Raw genomic sequence first — 15925 nt, forward strand, 5'->3', positions numbered from 1 at the left:
TCATTGCATGATCAGCCACGTGATCAGTGCATGATAGCCACGTGGTCAGTACATGATAGCCACCTGATCAGTGCATGATCAGTCACGTGATCAGTGCATGGTCAGTCACGTGATCAGTGCACGATCATCCACGTGATCATTGCATGTGGAGTCATGTAATCAATGCATGATAGCACCGTGATCAGTGCACGATCAGTCCCGTGATGAGTGTATGATCAGCCAAGTGATCAGTTCAAGATAGCTACGTGATCAGTGCATGATCAGTCACATTATCAGTGCATGATCAGCCACGTCATCAGTGCATGATAGCCACCTGATCAGTGCATACAATTACGTGATCAGTGCATGTGTAATCACGTTATCATTGCATGATAGCCACGTGATTAGTGCATGATGAGTCACGAGATTCGTGTGTGATCAATCACGTGATCAGTGCATGATAGCCACGTGATCAGTGCATGATAGCCTCGTGGTCAGTACATGATCAGTCACGTGAACAGTTCATGATCGGTCACTTGACCGGTAAATGGTAGCTACGTGATCATTGCATGATCAGTCACGTGATCAGTGCATGATCAGTCACGTGATAGGTGTGTGATCAGCCACGTGATCAGTGCATGATCAGTCACGTGAACAGTTCATGATCGGTCACTTGACCGGTAAATGGTAGCTACGTGATCATTGCATGATCAGTCACGTGATCAGTGCATGATCAGTCACGTGATAGGTGTGTGATCAGCCACGTGAACAGTGCATGCTCAGTCACGTGATCTGGGCCTGCTGAGCTGCATGATTACTCTCTGCTCATCTGCTTGACAATTGCAAGCTGAGCTGCCTGATTCCTGCCTGTCATCTCCTTGAAAATTGCCACCTGTGTTGCGAAATTCCTCCCTGCTCATCTACTTGATTATTCCCAGCTGAGCAGCATGATTTCTCAGAGCTGAGTTCCATGATTATTGCCTGCTGACTGATTCCTGCCTACTCAGCTCTTTGTTCATTGCCTCCAGAGGTACATGATCAGTGTATGACACCAAACATGATCAGCACATGATCAGTCACATGATCAAAGCATGATAAGCCAGGTGATCAGTGCATGATCAATTCCGTGATCAGTGCATGATCAGTCATGTGACCAGTACATGGTAGCTGCGTGAACATTGCATGATCAGCCACGTGAGCAGTGCATGATAGCCAAGTGATCAGTGCATGATAGCCACGTGATCAGTGCGTGATCAGTCACGTGATCAGTGCATGATAGCCACGTGATCAGTGCATGATCAGTCAGGTAATCTGTGCATGGCCAGGCACGGAATCAGTGTATGTCTAGCCAAGTGATCAGTGCATTATAGCCACGTGAGCAGTGCATGATAGCCACGTGATCAGTGCATGATCAGCCACGTGATCAGTGCATGATCAATTACGTGATCAGTGCATGATCAGTCACGTGACAAGTACATGGTAGCTACGTGAATCACGTGATCAGTGCATGATAGCCACGTGATCAGTGCATGATCAGTCACGTGATATGTGTGTGATCAGCCACGTGATCAGTGCCTGATGGCCACGTGATCAGTGCATGATAGCCAAGTGATCAGTGCACGATCAGTCACGTAAACAGTACATGGTAGCTATGTGATTATTGTATGTTCAACCACGTTAGCAGTGCATGATAGCCACGTGATCAGTGCATGATCAGTCACGTGAACAGTGCATGATCAGTCACGTGATCAGTGTATGATCAGCCACGTGATCAGTGCATGATCAATTACATGATCAGTGCATGAACAGTCACGTGATCAGTGCATGATCAGTCACGTAATCAGTACATGATCAGTCACGTGAACAGTGCATGCTCAGTCACGTGATCTGTGCATGATCAGTCACGTGACCAGTATATGGTAACTACTTGATCATTGCATGAACAGCCACGTGAGCAGTGCATGATAGCCACGTAATGTGTGCATGATCAGTTACGTGAGCAGGGTATGATCAGCCACGTGATCAGTGCATGATCAGTCACGTAACAGGTGTGTGATCAGCCACGTGAGCAGTGCATGTTCAGCCACGTGATCAGTGCATGATAGCCACGTGATCAGTGCATGATATCCAAGTGATCAGTGCATGATCAATCACGTGATCAGTGTATGATCAGCCACGTGAACAGTGCATGCTCAGTCACGTGATCAGGGCCTGCTGAGCTGCGTGATTACTGTCTCCTCATCTGCTTGACAATTGCCAGCTGAGCTGCACGATTCCTGCCTGTCATCTCCTTGACAATTGCCAGCTGTGCTGCGTAATTCCTGCCTGCTCATCTACTTGATTATTGTCAGCTGAGCAGCATGATTCCTCACAGCTGAGTTCCATGATTATTGCCTGCTGACTATTTGATTCGTGCCAACTCAGCTCTTTGTTTATTGCCTCCAGAGGCACATGATCAGTGTATGATAGCAAACATGATCAGCCCATGATCAGTCACATGATCAGCGCCATTAAGTCACGTGAACACTACATGATAGTCATGTGATCAGTCCATGCTCCGTCACGGTATCAGTGCATGATCAGCAAAGTGATCAGTGCATGATAGCCACGTGATCATCGCATGATAGCCACGTGATCAGTGCATGATCAGCCAGGTGATCAGTGCATGATAGCTACGTGATCAGTTCATGATTACTCACGTGATCTGTGCATGACCAGGCAGGTGATCAGTGTATGATCAGACACGTGAACAGTGCATGATAGCCACGTGATCAGTGCATGCTCAGTCACCTGATGGGTGTATGATCAGTCACGTGACCGGTACATTGTAGGTACATGATCATTGCATGATCAGCCACGTGAGTAGTGCATGATAGCCACGTGATCAGTGCATGATCAGTCACGTAGTCAGTGCATGATCAGTCATGTGAACAGTACATGGTAGCTGTGTCATCGTTGCATGATCAGCCACGTGAGCACTGTATTATAGCCACGTGATCAGTGCATGATCAATTACGTGATCAGTGCATGATCAGTCACGTGATCAGTTTATGATCAGCCACGTGATCAGTGCATGATCAGTCACGTGATCACTGCATGGTCAGTCACGTGATCAGTGTATGATCAGCCACGTGATGAGTGCATGATCAGCCACATGATCAGTGCATGAGAAATTACTTGATCAGTGCATGATCAGTCACTTGATACGTGTGTGATCAGCCACGTGATCAGTGCATGATATCCACGTGATCAGTGCAAGATAGCCACGTGATCACTTCATGATTAGTCACGTGATCTGTACATGATCAGTCACGTGATACGTGTGTGATCAGCCACGTAATCAGTGCATGATGAGCCACGTGATCAGTGCAGGATCAATTACGTGATCAATGCATGATCAGTCACGTGACCAGTACATGGTTGCTATGTGATTATTGCATGATCAGCCACGTGAGCAGTGCATGATGAGCCACGTGATCAGTGCATGATCAATTAAGTTACCATTGCATGATCAGTCATGTGACCAGTACATGTTAGCTACGTGATCATTGCAGGATCAGCCACGTGAGCACTGCATGACAGACACGTGATCATTGCATGATCAGCTACATGAGCAGTGTATGATCAGCCACGTAATCAGTGCATGATCAGACACGTGAACAGTGTATGATCAGCCACGTGATCAGTGCATGATACCTATGTGATCAGTTCATGATTAGTCACGTGATCTGTGCATGACAGGAACGTAATCAGTGCATGATATCCACGTAATCAGTGAATTATAGCCATGTGATCAGTTCATGATTAGTCACGTGATCTGTGCATGACCTGGCACATGAAGAGTGTATGATCCGCCACGTGATCAGTGCATTATAGCCACGTGATCAGTGCATGATCAGTCAAGTGATCAGTGCGTGAAGAGTCACGTGATCAGTGCATTATGAGCCACGTGATCAGTGCAGGATCAATTACGTGATCAGTGCATGATCAGTCACGTGACCAGTACATGGCTGGTACATGATTATTGCATGATCAGCCACGTGAGCAGTGCATATTGGCCACGTGATCAGTGCATGATCAGTCACGTGATCAGTACATGATCAGTCACGTGAACTGTGCATGATCATTTACGTGATCTGTGCATAATGAGTCACGTGACCAGTATATGGTAGCTACGTGATCATTGCATGACCAGCCACGTGAGCAGTGCATGATAGCCACGTGATGTGTGAATGATCAGTTACGTGAGCAGAGTATGATCAGCCACGTGATCAGTGCATGTTCAGCCACGTGATCAGTGCATGATAGCCATGTGATCAGTGCATGATCAGTTATGTGAGCAGTGTATGAACAGCCACGTGATCAGTGCATGATCAGTCACGTGACAGGTGTGATCAGCCACGTGAACAGTGCATGTTCAGCTACGTGATCAGTGCATGATAGCCATGTGATCAGTGCATGATCAGTTACGTGATCAGTGCATGATCAGTTACGTGAGCAGTGTATGATCAGCCACGTGAGCAGTGCATGGTCAGACACGTGAACAGTGTATGATCAGCCACGTGATCAGTGCATGATATCCAAGTGATCAGTGCATGATCAATCACGTGATCAGTGTATGATCAGCCACGTGAACAGTGCACGCTCAGTCACGTGATCAGGGCCTGCTGAGCTGCGTGATTACTGTCTGCTCATCTGCTTGACAATTGCCAGCTGAGCTGCACGATTCCTGCCTGTCATCTGCTTGACAATTGCCAGCTGTGCTGCGTAATTCCTGCCTGCTCAGCTGCTTGATTATTGCCAGCTGAGCAGCATGATTCTTCACAGCTGAGTTCCATGATTATTGCCTGCTGACTGTTTGATTCGTGCCTACTCAGCTCTTTGTTTATTGCCTCCAGAGGCACATGATCAGTGTATGATAGCAAACATGATCAGTGCATGATCAGTCACATGATCAGCGCCATTAAGTCACATGATCACTACATGATAGTCATGTGATCAGTCCATGCTCAGTCACGGTATCAGTGCATGATCATCCACGTGATCAGTGCATGATAGCCACGTGATCATTGCATGATAGCCACGTGATCAGTGCATGATCAGCCAGGTGATCAGTACATGATAGCTACGTGATCAGTTCATGATTAGTCACGTGATCTGTGCATGACCAGGCAGGAGATCGGTGTATGATCAGCTATGTGAACAGTGCATGATAGCCACGTTATCATTGCATGATCAGTCACCTGATGGGTGTATGATCGGTCACGTGACTGGTACATGGTAGCTACATGATGATTGCATGATCAGCCACGTGATCAGTGCATGATCAGTCACATGATCAGTGCATGATCAGTCACGTGATCAGTGCATGATAGCCACGTGATCAGTGCATGATAGCCACGTGGTCAGTACATGATAGCCACCTGATCAGTGCATGATCAGTCACGTGATCAGTGCATGGTCACTACGTGATCAGTGCATGATCATCCACGTGATTAGTGCATTATAGCCACGTGATCAGTGCATGATCAGTCAAGTGATCAGTGCATGAACAGTCACATGATCAGTGCATGATGAGCCACGTGATCAGTGCAGGATCAATTACGTGATCAGTGCATGATCAGTCACGTGACCAGTACATGGCTGGTACATGATCATTGCATGATCAGCCACCTGAGCAGTGCATGATAGCCACGTGATCAGTGCATGATCAGTCACGTGATCAGTACATGATCAGTCATGTGAACAGTGCATGATCATTTACGTGATCTGTGCATGATGAGTCACGTGACCAGTATATGGTAGCTACGTGATCATTGCATGACCAGCCACGTGAGCAGTGCATGATAGCCACGTGATGTGTGAATGATCAGTTACGTGAGCAGAGTATGAACAGCCATGTGATCAGTGCATGATCAGCTACATGAGCAGTGTATGATCAGCCACGTGATCAGTGCATGATCAGTCACCTGATCGGTGCATGATCAGTCACGTGACCGGTACATGGTAGCTACATGATCATTGCATGATCAGCCACGTGACAGGTGTGTGATCAGCCACGTGAACAGTGCATGGTCAGACACGTGAACAGTGTATGATCAGCCACGTGATCAGTGCATGATATCCAAGTGATCAGTGCATGATCAATCACGTGATCAGTGTATGATCAGCCACGAGAACAGTGCACGCTCCGTCACTTGATCAGGGCCTGCTGAGCTGCGTGATTACTGTCTGCTCATCTGCTTGACAATTCCCAGCTGAGCTGCACGATTCCTGCCTGCTCAGCTGCTTGATTATTGCCAGCTGAGCAGCATGATTCTTCACAGCTGAGTTCCATGATTATTGCCTGCTGACTGCTTGATTCGTGCCTACTCAGCTCTTTGTTTATTGCCTCCAGAGGCACATGATCAGTGTATGATAGCAAACATGATCAGTGCATGATCAGTCACATGATCAGCGCCATTAAGTCACGTGATCACTACATGATAGTCATGAGATCAGTCCATGCTCAGTCACGGTATCAGTGCATGATCAGACAGGTGATCAGTACATGATAGCTACGTGATCAGTTCATGATTAGTCACGTGATCTGTGCATGACCAGGCAGGTGATCGGTGTATGATCAGCCAAGTGATCAGTGCAAGATAGATACGTGATCAGTGCATGATCAGTCACATGATAAGTGCATGATCAGCCAAGTCATCAGTGCATGATAGCCACGTGATCAGTGCATACATTTACGTGATCAGTGCATGCGCAATCACATGATCAGTGCATGATCAGTCACGTGATAGGTGTGTGATCAGCCACGTGAACAGTGCATGCTCAGTCACGTGATCTGGGCCTGCTTAGCTGCATGATTTCTGTCTGCTCATCTGCTTGACAATTGCAAGCTGAGCTGCCTGATTCCTGCCTGTCATCTCCTTGAAAATTGCCACCTGTGCTGCGTAATTCCTCCCTGCTCATCTACTTGATTATTGCCAGCTGAGCAGCATGATTTCTCAGAGCTGAGTTCCATGATTATTGCCTGCTGACTGATTCCTGCCTACTCAGCTCTTTGTTCATTTTCTCCAGAGGTACATGATCAGTGTATGACACCAAACATGATCCTCACATGATCAGTCACATGATCAATGCATGATAAGCCAGGTGATCAGTGCATGATCAATTCCGTGATCAGTGCATGATCAGTCATGTGACCAGTACATGGTAGCTGCGTGATCATTGCATGATCAGTCACGTGAGCAGTGCATGATAGCCACGGGTTCAGTGCATGATAGCCACGTGATCAGTGCATGATCAGTCACGTGACTAGTACATGGTAACTACCCGATCATTGCATGATCAGCCACGTGATCAGTGCATGATAGCCACGTGATCAGTGCATGATAGCCACGTGATCAGTGCATGATCAGTCAGGTAATCTGTGCATGACCTGGCACGTAATCAGTGTATGACTAGCCAAGTGATCCGTGCATTATAGCCACGTGTTCAGTGCGTGATCAGTCACGTGATCAGTGCATGATAGCCACGTGATCAGTGCATGATCAGTCAGGTAATCTGTGCATGGCCAGGCACGTAATCAGTGTATGACTAGCCAAGTGATCAGTGCATTATAGCCACGTGATCAGTGCGTGATCAGTCACGTGATCAGTGCATGATCAGTCAGGTAATCTGTGCATGACCAGGCACGTAATCAGTGTATGACAAGCCAAGTGATCAGTGCATTATAGCCACGTGAGCAGTGCATGATAGCCACGTGAGCAGTGCATGATCAGCCACGTGATCAGTGCATTATCAGCCACGTGATCAGTGCATGATCAATTACATGATCAGTGCATGATCAGTCACGTGACAAGTGCTTGGTAGCTACGTGATCATTGCATGATCAGCCACGTGATCAGTGCATGATAGCCACATGATCAGTGCATGATAGCCAAGTGGTCAGTGCATGATCAGTCACGTGAACAGTACATGGTAGCTATGTGATCATTGTATGATCAACCACGTTAGCAGTGCATGATAGCCACTTGATCAGTGCATGATCAGTCACGTGAACAGTGCATGATCAGTCACGTGATCAGTGTATGATCAGCCACGTGATCAGTGCATGATCAAATATGTGAGCAGTGCATGATCAGTCACGTGACCGGTACATGGTAGCTACATGATCATTGCATGATCAGCCACGTGACAGGTGTGTGATCAGCCACGTGAACAGTGCATGTTCAGCCACGTGAACCGTGTATGTTCAGCCACGTGATCAGTGCATGATATCCAAGTGATCAGTGCATGATCAATCACGTGATCAGTGTATGATCAGCCACATGAACAGTGCATGCTCAGTCACGTGATCAGGGCCTGCTGAGCTGCGTGATTACTGTCTGCTCATGTGCTTGACAATTGCCAGCTGAGCTGCACGATTCCTGCCTGTCTACTGTGTGACAATTGCCAGCTGTGCAGCGTAATTTCTGCCTGCTCAGCTGCTTGATTATTGCCAGCTGAGCAGCATGATACTTCACAGCTGAGTTCCATGATTATTGCCTGCTGACTGTTTGATTCGTGCCTACTAGCTCTTTGTTTATTGCCTCCAGAGGCACATGATCAGTGTATTAAAGCAAACATGATCAGCCCATGATCAGTCACATGATCAGCGCCATTAAGTCACGTGATCACTACATGATAGTCATGTGATCAGTCCATGCTCAGTCACGGTATCAGTGCATGATCAGCGACGTGATCAGTGCATGATAGCCACGTAATCATTGCATGATAGCCACGTGAGCAGTGCATGATCAGCCAAGTGGTCAGTGCATGATAGCTAGGTGATCAGTTCATGATTAGTCACGTGATCTGTGCATGACCAGGCAGGTGATCAGTGTATGATCAGCCACGTGAACAGTGCATGATAGCTACGTGATCAGTGCATGATCAGTCACGTGATCAGTGCATGATCAGTCACGTGATCAGTGTATGATCAGTCATGTAATCTGTGCATGACCAGGCACGTGACAGTGTATGACCTGCCAAGTGATCAGTGCATGATAGCCACGTGATCAGTGCATGATCAGTCACGTGATCAGTGCATGATCAGTCACGTGATCAGTGTATGATCAGCCACGTGATCAGTGCATGGTCAGCCACATGATCAGTGCATGATCAATTATGTCATCATTGCATGATCAGCCACGCGAGCCGTGCATGATAGCCATGAGATCAGTGCATGATCAGTCACGTGATCAGTGCATGATCAGCTACATGAGCAGTGTATGATCAGCCACGTGATCAGTGCATGATCAGTTACGTGAGCAGTGTATGATCAGCCACGTGAGCAGTGCATGGACAGACACGTGAACACTGTATGATCAGCCACGTGATCAGTGCATGATATCCAAGTGATCAGTGCATGATCAATCACGTGATCAGTGTATGATCAGCCACGTGACTAGTACATGGTAACTACACGATCATTGCATGATCAGCCACATGATCAGTGCATGATCACCACGTGATCAGTGTATGATCAGTCAGGTAATCTGTGCATGACCAGTCACGTAATCAGTGTATGACTAGCCAAGTGATCAGTGCATTATAGTCAAGTGATCAGTTCGTGATCAGTCACGTGATCAGTGCATGATAACCACGTGATCAGTGCATGATCAGTCAGGTAATCTGTGCATGACCAGGCACGTAATCAGTGTATGACTAGCCAACCGATCAGTGCATTATAGCCACGTGAGCAGTGCATGATAGCCACGTGATCAGTCCATGATCAGCCACGTGATCAGTGCATCATCAGCCACATGATCAGTGCATGATCAATTACGTGATCAGTACCTGATCAGTCACGTGACAAGTGCATGGTAGCTACGTGATCAGTGCATGATCAGCCACGTGATCACTTTATGATGAGCCACGTGATCAGTGCATGTGCAATCACATGATCAGTGTATGATCAGCCACGTGTTCAAATGCATGATAGACAAGTGATCAATGCATGATAGCTACGTGATGAGTGCATGCTCAGTCACATGAGCAGTGCATGTGCAGTCACGTGATCATTGCATGATAGTCACGTGATCAGTGCCTGATCAGTCACATGATCAGTGCGTGATCAGTAACGTGATCACTGTATGATCATCCACATGATCAGTGCATGCGAAGTCACGTGATCAGTGCATTATAGCCAGGTGATCAGTTCTTGATTAGTCGCATGATCAGCACCATTCAGACACGAGATCACTGCATGCTAAGTCACGTGATCAGTTCATGATAAGCCATGTGATTAGTGCATGATCAGCCAAGTGACAAATTCATGATCATCCACGTGATTATTGCATGCACAATCAAGTGATCAGTGCATGATAGCCACGTGATTTGTGCATGATCATTCACGTGATCAATGTATGATCAGCGAAGTGATCAGTGCATGATAGCCACGTGACCAGTACATGATTAATCAGTATGAACAGTCACGTGATCAGTGAATGATCACTCATGTGATCAGTGCATGATCAGCCATTTTTTTTGTGCATGATCAGTCACGTGATCAGTGCATGCGCAGTCATGTGATCAGTGCATGAGTCACGTAATCAGTGTATGACCAGCTTCGTGTTCAGAGTATGATCAGCCACGTGATCAGTGCTTGATCAGCCTCGTGATCAGAGTACTATCAGCCACGTGATCAGTGTATGATTAGCCACGTGATCAGTGCATCTTCAGCAACATGTTTAGTGCATGATCGGGCACATGAACAGTGTATGATCAGCCACGTGATCAGCGCATGATCAGCCCCTTGATCAGTGCATGATCAGCCAAATGATCAGTGCATGCAGTCACGTGATCAGTGTATGATCAGGTTCGTGATCAGTGCATGATCAACCACGAGATCAGTGCATAGCAGCCACGTGATCAGTGCATGATCAGCCGCTTGAGCAGTGCATGATCAGCCAAATGATCAGTGCATGCAGTCACGTGATCTGTGTATGATCAGGTTCGTGATCAGTGCATGATCAGCCACGAAATCAGTGCATGATATCCACCTGACCAGTGCATGATCAGCAACGTGATTAGTGCATGATCAGCCACATGGGCAGTGCATGATCAGCCACGAAATCAGTGCATGATACCCACCTGACCAGTGCATCATCAGCAACGTGATTAGTGCATGATCAGCCACATGGGCAGTGCATGATCAGCCACGTGATCACTGTACGGTCAGCCAGGTCATCAGAGCATGTGCAGTCACATGATCAGTGTATGATCAGCCACGTGATCACTGCATGATAGACATGTGATCATTGGCTACAGTTACATGATCAGTGCATGCGCAGTCAGGTCATCAGTGCTTTATACCCACGTGATCAGCGCATGATCAATAACATGATCAGCAATATTCAGACACGTGATCACTGTATGCTCAGTCACGTGATCAGTTCCTGATCAGCCACGTGATCAGTGTATGATCATCCTCGAGATCAGAGCATGCCCAGTCACATGATCAGTGCATGATAGCCACGTGATCAGTGCAAGATTGCCAAGTGATCAGTGCATGGTTAGTTACGTGATCAATGTAGGATTAGCCACGTGATTAGTGCATGATCAGCCACGTGATCAGTGCATGATCACCCACGTGATGAGTGCATAACAGGCAACGTGATTAGTGCATTATCACCCACGTGATCAGTGTATGATCAGCCACTTGATCAGTGCATGATCAGCCACCTGATCAGTGCATGATCAGTCATGTGATCATGGCATGCGCAGTCATGTAATCAGTGCATTATAGCTACACAATCACTTCATAATGAATCACGTGATCATTGCAGGATCAACACTTGATCAGTGCATGATAACCACGTAATCAGTGCATGAACAGGTACGTGATCCGTTCATGTGCAGTCACGTGATTAGTGCAAGATAGACATGTGATCAGTGCATGATAGCCACGTGATCAGTGCATGATCAGTCACGTATTCAGTGCATGATCAGTCACATGATCAGTGCATGATCAGCTACCTTATCAGGGCATGATAGCCAGGTGATAACTGCATGATCAATCACGAGATCAGTGAATGATCCGTCACGTGATAAGTGCATGATCAGGCACGTGATCAGTGCATGATCAGGCAGGTGATCAGTGCATGTTCTGGCACGTGATCAGTACATGATCAGTCACGTGATCAGTGTATGATCAGCCACGTGATCAGTTCATGATAGCCATGTGACGAGTGCATGATCTTTCATGAGATCAGGGCCTTACCAGCCATGCGATCAGTGCATGATAGCCATGTGATCAGTGCATGATAGCTACGTGATCAGTGCATTATCAGCCACGGAATCAGTGCATGATCAGCCGCGTGATCACTGTATGATCAGCCATGTGATCACTGCATGTGCCGTCACGTGATCAGTGTATGATCAGCCATGTGTTCAGTGCATGATATACAAGTGATCAATGCATGATAGCTACGTGATCAGTTCATGCTCAGTCACATGAGCAGTGCATGATCAGCCACGTGATCAGTGCATGATAGCCACGTGATCATTGCCTACAATTACGTGATCAGTGCATGTGCAGTCACGTGATCAGTGCATGCACAGTCACGTGATCAGTGTATGATCAGCCATGGGATCAGTGCATGATAGCAACATGATCAGTGCATGATAAGCAACGTGATTAGTGCAGGATCAGCCACGTGATCGGTGTATGATCAGACACATGATCAGTTAATGATCAGCCATTTGATCAGTGCATGATAGCCACCTGATCAGTGCATGTTAAGCAACGTGATTAGTGCATGATCAGCCACGTGATCAGCGTATGATGTGCCACGTGATCAGTGTATGATCAACCACGTGATCAGTGCATGATCAGCAACATGATCAGTGCGTGATCAGCCACGTGATCAGTACATGATCACCACCTGATCAGTGTATGATCCTCCTCTAGATCAGTGCATGCGTGGTCACAGGATCAGTGCATGATCAGCCATGTGATCAGTGCATTATCAGCCACGTTATCTGTACATGATCGGCAACGTGATTAGTGCATGATCAGTCACGTGATCAGTGTATGATCAGCCACGTGATCAGTGCATGATCAGCCACGTGATCAGTGCATGATCAGCCACGTGATCAGTGCATGATCAGCCACGTGATCAGTGCATGATCACCAATGTGATCAGTGCATGCACAGTCACGTGATCAGTGTATGATCAGCCATGGGATCAGTGCATGATAGCAACATGATCAGTGCATGATAAGCAACGTGATTAGTGCAGGATCAGGCACGTGATCAGTGTATGATCAGACACATGATCAGTTAATGATCAGCCATTTGATCAGTGCATGATAGCCACCTGATCAGTGCATGTTAAGCAACGTAATTAGTGCATGATCAGCCACGTGATCAGTGTATGATGTGCCACGTGATCAGTGTATGATCAACCACGTGATCAGTGCATGATCAGCAACATGATCAGTGCGTGATCAGCCACGTGATCAGTACATGATCACCACGTGATCAGTGTATGATCCTCCTCTAGATCAGTGCATGCGTGGTCACAGGATCAGTGCATGATCAGCCATGTGATCAGTGCATTATCAGCCACGTTATCTGTACATGATCGGCAACGTGATTAGTGCATGATCAGTCACATGATCAGCCACGTGATCAGTGCATGATCAGCCACGTGATCAGTGCATGATCAGGCACGTGATCAGTGCATGATCAGCCACGTGATCAGTGCATGATCACCAATGTGATCAGTGCATGCACAGTCACGTGATCAGTGTATGATCAGATTCCTGATCAGTGCATGATCATCCAGGTGATCAGTGCTTGATCAGTCACGAGATCAGTGCATGATCAGTCACGTGATCAGTGCATGATCAGGCACGTGATCAGTGCATGATCAGTCACGTGATCAGTGTATGATCAGCCACGTGATCAGTGCATGATAGCCACGTGACAAGTGCATGATCAGCCACGTGATCAGTGCATGATAGCCACGTGATCATTGCCTACAATTACGTGATCAGTTCATGTGCATACACGTGATCTGTGCATGATCAGTCACGTGATCAGTGAATGATCAGTCATGTGATCAGTGCATGATCAGCCATTTTTTTGTGCATGATCAGTCACGTGATCAGTGCATGCGCAGTCAAGTGATCAGTGCATGCAGTCACGTAATCAGTGTATGATCAGCTTCGTGTTCAGAGTATGGTCAGCCACGTGATCACTGCGGGATCATCCTCGTGATCAGAGGATTATCAGTCAAGTGATCAGTGTATGATCAGCCACGTGATCAGTGCATGCACAGTCACGTGATCAGTTTATGATAGCCAGCTTGTCAGTGCATGATCAGCCACGTGATCAGTGCATGATCAGCCACGTGATCAGTGCATGATCAGCCACGTGATCAGTGCATGATCAGCCACATGATCAGTGCATGTACAGTCACGTGATCAGTGCAAAATTGCCAAGTGATCAGTGCATGATTAGTTACGTGATCAATGTATGATTAGCCACGTGATCAGTGCATGATAGACACGTGATCAGTGAATGAGCAGTCATGTGATCAATGCATGAGAGCTTAATGATCAGTGCATGATCAGCCACGTGATTAGTGCAAGATTGCCAAGTGATCAGTGCATGATTAGTTACGTGATCAATGTATGATTAGCCTCGTGATTAGTGCATGATCAGCCACGTGATCAGTGCATGATCAGCCAATTGATCAGTGCATGATCAGCCACATGATCAGTGCATGTGAAGTCACGTGATCAGTGCAAGATTGCCAAGTGATCAGTGCATGATTAGTTACGTGATCAGTGTATGATCAGCTTCGTGATCAGGGCATGATTAGTTACGTGATCCATGTATGATTAGTCACGTGATCAGTGCATGATAGCCAAGTTATGAATGCATGATAGCTACGTGATCAGTGCATGATCAGTCACATGATCAGTGCATGATCCGCCAGGTGATCACTGCCTGATAGCCATGTGATCATTGCCTACAGTTACATGATCAGTGCATGCGCATTCAGGTCATCAGTGCATGATACCCACGTGATCAGCGCATGATCAATAACATGATCAGCAATATTCAGACACGTGATCACTGTATGCTCAGTCACGTGATCAGTTCCTGATCAGCCACGTGATCAGTGTATGATCATCCTCGAGATCAGAGCATGCCCAGTCACATGATCAGTGCATGACCAGTCACGTGATCAGTGCATGATCAGCTACCTTATCAGTGCATGATAGCCAGGTGATAACTGCATGATCAGTCACGAGATCAGTGAATGATCCGTCACGTGATAAGTGCATGATCAGGCACGTGATCAGTGCATGATCAGGCACGTGATCAGTGCATGTTCTGGCATGTGATCAGTACATGATCAGTCACGTGATCAGTGTATGATCAGCCACGTGATCAGTTCATGACAGCCATGTGACGAGTGCATTATCTTTCACGAGATCATTGCCTGACCAGCCATTCGATCAGTGCATGATAACCATGTGATCAGTGCATGAGAGCTATGTGATCATTGCATTATCAGCCATGGAATCAGTGCATGATCAGCCACGTGATCACTGTATGATCAGCCATGTGATCACTGCATGTGCCGTCATGTGATCAGTGTATGATCAGCCATGTGTTCAGTGCATGATATACAAGTTATCAATGCATGATAGCTACGTGATCAGTTCATGCTCAGTCACATGAGCAGTGCATGATCAGCCACGTGATCAGTGCATGATCAGCCACGTGATCATTGCCTACAATTACGTGATCAGTGCATGTGCAGTCACGTGATCAGTGCATGCACAGTCACGTGATCAGTGTATGATCAGCCACGGGATCAGTGCATGATAGCAACATGATCAGTGCATGATAAGCAACGTGATTAGTGCATGATCAGCCACGTGA

Source organism: Bos javanicus, chromosome 1 (genome assembly GCF_032452875.1).
Source record: "Bos javanicus breed banteng chromosome 1, ARS-OSU_banteng_1.0, whole genome shotgun sequence".
Taxonomy (NCBI): domain Eukaryota; kingdom Metazoa; phylum Chordata; class Mammalia; order Artiodactyla; family Bovidae; genus Bos; species Bos javanicus.